Below are 7,496 nucleotides of genomic sequence, written 5' to 3'. Positions count from 1 at the left end.
TCCTCATGAGCACCATTAAGTGTTCTAGAATATTCATACTTTGCAATGCTGTCTACTATTTAGCACTGTATTTAGGAGAATCTAATAGAAGTCTAGTTACCTTGGGCTCCATTGTTCCTTCATGGAAGGTTAGGTCCTAAGTCAATTAGTCCTGAACTGGCTCAGGGCTCCCACAAGGACTAGTGTGGTCCTCCTCCTGCACGTGAGTCAGGATATCTTGGACTGTAAATAGGTAGAAGGCAATCTGCTCGCATTCCCGCTTGATTTCACACTCAAACAAGCAGCCAAATAATCCCTCCTCCACAGCAGCCATATCAGAGTAGCCACAGGGCCCATAGTGCAAAATCCAGGGATGGGACCAGCAGGTGGCCTCCAAGGGGGCCTGGTTGAGGTAGATGCCGAAGTTGATCCTCTGTTTTTTATTAGTTGGGTGTGAGTACAAGAGCCATGATTCTGACAGTGTTCCAGCTTCCTGCTCTAGTCTTAGTGAGCTATCTAGTAGGGGGCTCTGCTGAACAGTGGGAACATCTTGGCCACAAGGGTCCTGGCACTTATGTGGGTGCTTCAGGACCCAGAAACTCGTTAGGGGTCTTGCCTTGGCAGCCATGTGGGGGCTCACAAAGCTGGCAGTTCAAGGCTGATCTCTGAAAGCTTTGACCATGGTCAGTGCTTAGAGCTTCTGCCCGATGCCTATTTGGTGTCCAGGCACTGCAGTACAGCACGGGTTGGCCAGCCCTCCCAGTCACCTCTGCCACCTGACTAAGGTGCACCTGACCCAGGCCATTGTGTTTTCAATAGCCTCATATGGATGCGAAAGCTGGACAGTGAATAAGGAAGATTGTAGAAGAATTGATGCCTTTGAGTTGTGGTGTTGGAGGAGAATACTGAAAGTGCCATGGACTGCCAAAAGAACCAATAGATCTGTTTTGGAAGAAGTGCAGCCAGAGTGCTCCTTGGAGGCCAGGATGGCTAAGCTTCGTCTCTCTTACTTTGGACATATTTTCCGGAGGAAACAATCACTGGAGAAGGATGTCATGCTGTGTAAGGTGGAGGGTCAGAGAAAATAGGAAGACCTCTAACGAGATGGATTGGCCAGGTGGCATCATTGATGGACTCAAGTGTGGCAGCGGTAGTGAGGTTGGCCCAGGATCGGACATTGTTTCGTTCTGCTGTGCATGGGGTCGCTATGAGTCGGTTCCGACCGATGGCACCTGACAACAACAACAATTGAAGTCTGGTTTAGTTTTCATAGTAAAAAATGTCCTACCCTGAGCATAGTTCTCTTTCAGGATCTATCCTCTGGGGCCAAACTGACAACAGCAGCTTGAAAGTTAAGGTAGGAACCTTGGGAGGGTTTACATCCATGAGGGGAACAACTCAGAAAAGGAGGCTGAGAATGTTTGTGCATGTACTCAACAAGAACAATGAAACTAAAAGCCATGAAGTGTGAAAAAAAAAAGTACAAATAATCAGCATCGAGATTCTATTCCTTGCCCAACAGGCCTGGGGATTACTTTTTCAGATGTGTTGTGTTTCTCACGCTGAATCATGACATCATGAAGACTAGAAAGATAATTCTCTCTTTCCTCGGTCCAGTTTGGTGAAAATCTCTCTTTGATTCGTGCTGGTTTAGAAGAGTTTTCTGTTTTTGTTTTATTAGTTTTACAACTCCTAATGGGTCATGCTATGAAATGAAGCAACTTTTCAATGTGTTCCCACCGCCCACCCCTCATCATTAACACAATGGTCCAACCATTCAAGAGCTATTCATTGCGTGTATTTAAAAGTTGTCTTCTTCAGAACTGCTGCTGCTGACCAAAGCCGGTCCTAGCGTTACTGTCCCTTCTCAACGCCACTGAGTGGCCTCTCTCAGCCTCTGTTAGTCTTTCTGCCTAATTTTTTCTACATTTCACCTGATTTCTTCCTCATTCCTTACCGGTGAGATACAGAGTGGACAACCAGACTCCTTTGATGTGGATCCAAATCCAGGAGTCTGCAGTTTCTCACCGGCTCTATTGGAACACTCCTGACTGTCTTTTGCAGCTGACAGTTTAACAAGCACAGCTGAGCTTTCTCCATGTGGAAGAAGGGGATTGCGTCTCATTCATGTTCCTGTATCTCTTCCAATGGGTGGGGGCATGGGTTTGATTTTGGTGTTCCTTGTTGTTGTTGTGTGTGTGTCAAGTGGGTTCCTACTCATCGGGACCCTGTATACATGACAAACAGCTTTGTGATGGGCAGACCATCCCCCGTGGTTTGAGAAGAGCCCACGTTTTAACACAGCACCCTGAGAGGCCAGCATGCAATTACAGCACCCACGTGCTTGGTACCAGGAGAGGGTTTGGGGAGGGGGGCAAGGCTGACAGCTTCTCAGGGTCCAGGGAGCAACTTCCCCTACGCCTGGCTGCACTTGAACCTTCATCCTCACTAACAACTGATCCGGAATGTGCTAGGGTGCATGGGGCAAAGGTCAAGGGAGGAGGCTCACTGGGGTTTAGCATGAGGCAGGATCTCTGGACTCCTTGCCTGTTAGAGGGACTGGCCAGCACACAGACCTAGTCTCCTGGGGTATTTGGAAACAATAATGGATTATTTCACCCTCATTATTAATTGGTTTCTGCCTGTTGCTTCTATTCAAATGTTCCTTCAGCAGTTATCAGAGCTTATAGCCCATAGCTAAAAATAATCACCCTCAGATGGTTTGATCCTTGGTGGGTGGGAGGGTGAAGGGTGGATTACTAATAATTAAGGTAAGCACTGGCTTAGTTGTGCTTACTTGGTGTGGCGCTGTGTGTTAATGTGCTGGAATGCAAAGTTGATTTGAACCTCAGGGTCGGTGGTTCAAGCTCACCAGCCACTCCTCAGAAATCGCTATGAGTCGGAACTGGCTCAACAGCACTTAACAACAACAACTAATACTCTGTAGTGAACCGTTTCACACCTTCTTCACCACATCTGTGGGATTTGAACCCCTTGTGAAACGGTTCACTGCAGATTAGTAAGCACAAGCAAGCCCATGCTTACCTTGTTTCCTGGGTAACTCTGGTCCGGCTTTGGATCGTAAGTTTGAAGAGGTTTGGGTATTGTGGGAAGGGGCTGTGGGGTTGGGAGAGGGACAGATGCCAGCCAGACCTAGAAGCAGAAGCTTTGATGTGGTGAAAACATGTGAAACTGCCGACTACAGATGAGTAAGTAAGTACCGGTCAACCTATGTTTACGTTGCTTTGTGGGCGATCCACCCCTGACCTTGGCAGATCCTTAATGATACCTCCAGGGTGACAGCAATACCCCGAAATACCCATTATGGCTGACCTGCAATTGTCATACCTAGTGTGACAAGGACTCTGGGGAGTGGGCAGGGTCTGATTCTGGGGGGTGCTCGACCATCTGCTCCCGGGGAACTGGGATGAGGCACCCACAGCAATTGCCTCTCTGCCACATGGGGGGAGGGTGCCTGGGGAGGACTCCCAGTCTGGCAGAAACACCTGGCTCAGACAGCGGAATGGCCCCTCGTGGGATGGAGGGGTCACACTGAAGAAAAGCAGACCTGTGGTTTCATCTCAGGTCGGCTGCCCACTGGTCTCTCCAGAACCTGCTAGGTGTGGTGAAGCCCACCATGTGTCTTCCCCCACCACACACCACCAACACCAGGGTTGGGGATGGTGAAGTCCCTATGCAGACCCTGAGCAGGGGGTGGGGTGGGAGGTGGGCTGCCGTCGGACCAGGAACAGCTGTGCACCAGCTGCCCCATAATCACTTGAAGGTGCTTCATTAAGAGTTCTGCTCAGCTTCTCAGGGCGGTGTGGAGGCATCTATCCAAGCCGGAAGTGCAGCCCAGCCCTGCCCCCCCAACACCCCAACTAGGCTGGTTCCTGGGCAGAAGAGGGTGGGTAGGGACCAGACTGTGTGTCCCCCAAATAGGCATGTTTGTGTCTTGACGTGTAACGGTGACTTGTTGGGAAATAGGATCTTTGATGCGGTTGTTGGTTGATATGTGCTGATGTCAGCTGGGTCCCAGCCCGTATCAAAGAGGCGAAGACAGACAGGCAACGACAGAGACCTGCAACCAGCAGGCTTCCAGTCGAGGCTCGGCACACAGCCCCGTGAAAGGTACAGCTCCATTTTACAGGTAGGAACACCGAGGCTCAGTGTGTATACGCAAGGGTACATCCCTGTGCAGGGCTTGTTGGTGGAGGGAGGGATTGAAGGGGTGTAAGCCGACTCCTTGTGATGTTTTGGGTTAAGCACTAGGCTGCTAACCATAAGATTCAAAAAGCCCACCAGCTGCTCTGTGGGGGAAAGCTGTGGATTTCTGCTCCCATAAAGATGGCAGGCTTGAAAATGCTAGGGTCCTAAGAGTCAGGATCGGATCGACAGTGGTGGGTTTGGGGTTTTTGAAAACGGATATCAGGGCGGGAGTATCTAGGGTCCAGTGACCTCCCTGACCCTTTCCCTCATCCTCACTCTCCCCTCTTTCTGTACCTGTTTTCTGCCACCCCTTCTCTCCTCTAGCCTCTACACCTCTTGCTCTCTTGACCAAGATGAATGAATCTTTCCTTCAAAGATTTTTCAGGGCATCTTCCCATAGGCAGGTCTTCCCTGAGTCCAGCTGCATCCTGAGTCTGTGGTGTGTCTGGGGCTAACCTGAACTGTAACGTCTGCTTGCCAGGCCCTAGTCACTTCCTCGCAGCTACTTCCAGGCCTGAGCTGGACAGGGGCTAGCCCTGGAGTCACGCAGTCCTGCCTGGACACTGCCCAGTCCTTGTGTTCACTGTTCAGAATGGAACCAGGAAGGACCACTCGTGGCCAGGAAAGGTCCCCTGAGAACAGAGGCCTGAGCTGGACCCCTAAGCTTGGTGAGTACTGACCTTGTGGTGAGAAGGGTCCCCCTGAGCTGCAGAGAGGACTATCAGCAGTAGGGTGGCCTCTGGTCTGAACCACTCACAGACATTCCCTGGCCACATTCTGTACTGGGGACACTTAGAACCAGGCAGATGCCATCCCAACCACTGTGGGGAGGGGTAGTCAGGCCCCCATGGGACAATCCCACAGACAAATGTGGAATCATGTCAGGCTGCGAGCAGAACTGCAGGCTTCCTGGAGGAGGTGATCAAGGCAGAGATGGGGGAAGGCAGAGGCATATGGGGGCTGTGCACAGAGCATGAGGACATGAGGAACCGGGATGGGGGTGGTGGGTTCCTGTCTGTCTTCGTGAGTCTTTTGTGCCAATTCTAAACCACAAACAGACAATACTTCAGCAAGCAGGAAATGTTTAAGATAAAACAAGAAGGGGGTAGGAGGAAGGATGGGAGGGAATAAGAGAGGAGGGAGGGAGGGAGGGAAACAGAAGGGGAGCAAGTCCAGAGGTCCAGCGAAATCAGCGATAGCTATGGACCAGAGCCCACTCCTGAAGGCCATGGATGCTTGGGGGTCATCTGTCCAGAGGAGGGCCAGGAGGTATGAGCACAGACAGGGTGTACCTGTGGACCACTGTAATGCAGACCTCCCCCCCAAACAGGTTGACTCCCCCCACTGAAAACTGGCTTTCCTCCTTGTAACTAAGGGAGGTGGGAGTCGAGGGAGGTTGACTCCTCACCCCAGCACCTTCCAGCATCAGAGAAAAAGTAAGGTCCCTCTGATGGATGGGAGTGAGACCCCACCAGGCCCCCAGACTGCAGCCCAGTCCACTGGAGCTAAAGACCCAGAAACCAGCAGGCAGGCACCTGGAGACCAGCAGGCACAGACCAGTACAGGGTGAGCCCTTGTGGGGTGTGGGCCTCAGGATAGGGGCAGGGAGTGCTGGATCTCTCTCTACAAGCCCCACCTGGGGATTGTCCTGCAGAGCAGCCCACTTCTTGAGGCCTTGGGATAGGAGCAGGTAGAGATATCAAACAGGGCCAATTTCCAGTGAACAATCTGAGGTCAGGGGGCAACCAGATGAAGAAAGACCCCACTGAGGTCTCCATGCACTTGGATCCATGTTTGAGACCTCCCAGGATGCGTGTGAGCTCCACAGTCTGCCTGGAACCCAGCCTTTGCCCACAACAGCTATGTGGTCTTGAGAGTGCTCCCTCGCCCCTCTGAACCTCAGTTTCCTCATCTATAAAATGGGCTCACAAACACACCCAGCCTCTGAGAGGACTGAGTGAATCAGCACATGGGGAATATGGAACACTTACAGAGTGTCCCCCAGCTCAACAATCAATACTGTCAGCTCTGATGGGCCAAGCGTCCACCTGCCCCATGAAGGTGGGCATCATGCATCACTGCTGTAGAGCAAAAATGGAAGTTCATGGGTGTAGGAGGCTTTTAGAGGTCACCAGCTGCAAGGACAGAGCCAGGCTTCCAGGCCAGGTCCTCCACACCAGGACACACATTCATGACCTACCAACCCATCTGCTGGAACCCCCATTCCCATGCACCAATCAAAGCAGAAATGGCATTTGACAAAACCTAACATCCATTCCTGATGAAAACACTCAACAAAATAGAAGTAGAAGGAAAATTTCTCCTCAAGATCAACATACAAAAGTCAGTTGGATTCCTTTATACTAATAAAGAGAGCTCTGAAAAGGAAATCAGGAAAATAATACCATTTACAATTGCCACCCAAAAGATGGAATTCTTAGGAATAAATCTAACCAGAGACACAAAAGACCTGTACAAAGAAAACTACAAAACACTACTACAAGAAGCCAAAAAAGATTTACAAAAATGGAAGAATAAAGGCGGGGCTTGATGGTGGCTCGGGTAGAGGTTTAGTGAAGTTCACCGTCAGTAATAACACAGACTACCAGGCAAAGCAGATCCAGGGCAGAGCTCCAAAACTCGGAACTACAGAGATAGGAATATTTTAAAGGTTTGAAGGCTTATAGCTTGTGGAATTTGGAGCTGAAGTAAAAAATTGCGTACTTTTGAATCTGCCGGGCCGGGCTGGGAGACCTGAGCTGACATCCTGGGTGAGACCTAACAGCAAGCCAAATAGGTAGAGCAGAAGCACCATGGGAAAATGCCACGGGAACCTTGGGACAAACGTGGACAGTACACTTTGTCAGTTTTGCTTTGGTCTGATTTTCTTTCTCTTTTTTCTTTTTTGGTATCTGGTCATTGGCGTGCCCACTGTTTGCCCACCACCATTCTGGTGATTAGAGGGGGAGCCTGAGCGTGCGGTCACCCCCCAACCTCACCACTGGTGGGTTCTTCTGCCACACATGAGCACAGATACTCAGCCCAAGAGCAGACCCTGAACTTTTCTTGTTTGCTTTTTATTCTGTTTTTGTTTTTTTTTAAACATGGGAAAGAGAAGGAGAGGGTGTAGGAAGGGAAAGAGAGTTTAAAAGCAAAACAGGCCGAAGGTTGGATTGGAGCCTGAGGTGTAGCATAACAACCAACACTGGAAACTTGAAATCTCTCTGGCAGCTTTGAAGGCAGGAACCTGAAAAGAGGACATTAAAGTCATATTCATATTAGGCTATAGATTTTTCTCCCCTTCTTTT

General features: G+C 50.2%; 1 pseudogene; it reads right to left on the bottom strand.

Moving 5' to 3' along the window:
- Positions 1–145: 145 nt before the first annotated feature.
- Positions 146–7,496, bottom strand: part of LOC102830944 — a 41,907-nt pseudogene continuing 34,556 nt past the window's right edge.

This window comes from Chrysochloris asiatica, unplaced genomic scaffold (genome assembly GCF_000296735.1).
Source record: "Chrysochloris asiatica unplaced genomic scaffold, ChrAsi1.0 scaffold00319, whole genome shotgun sequence".
Taxonomy (NCBI): Eukaryota; Metazoa; Chordata; class Mammalia; order Afrosoricida; family Chrysochloridae; genus Chrysochloris; species Chrysochloris asiatica.
Note: the sequence above shows the minus strand (reverse complement) of the source record. Positions and strands in the feature narration are given on the sequence as shown.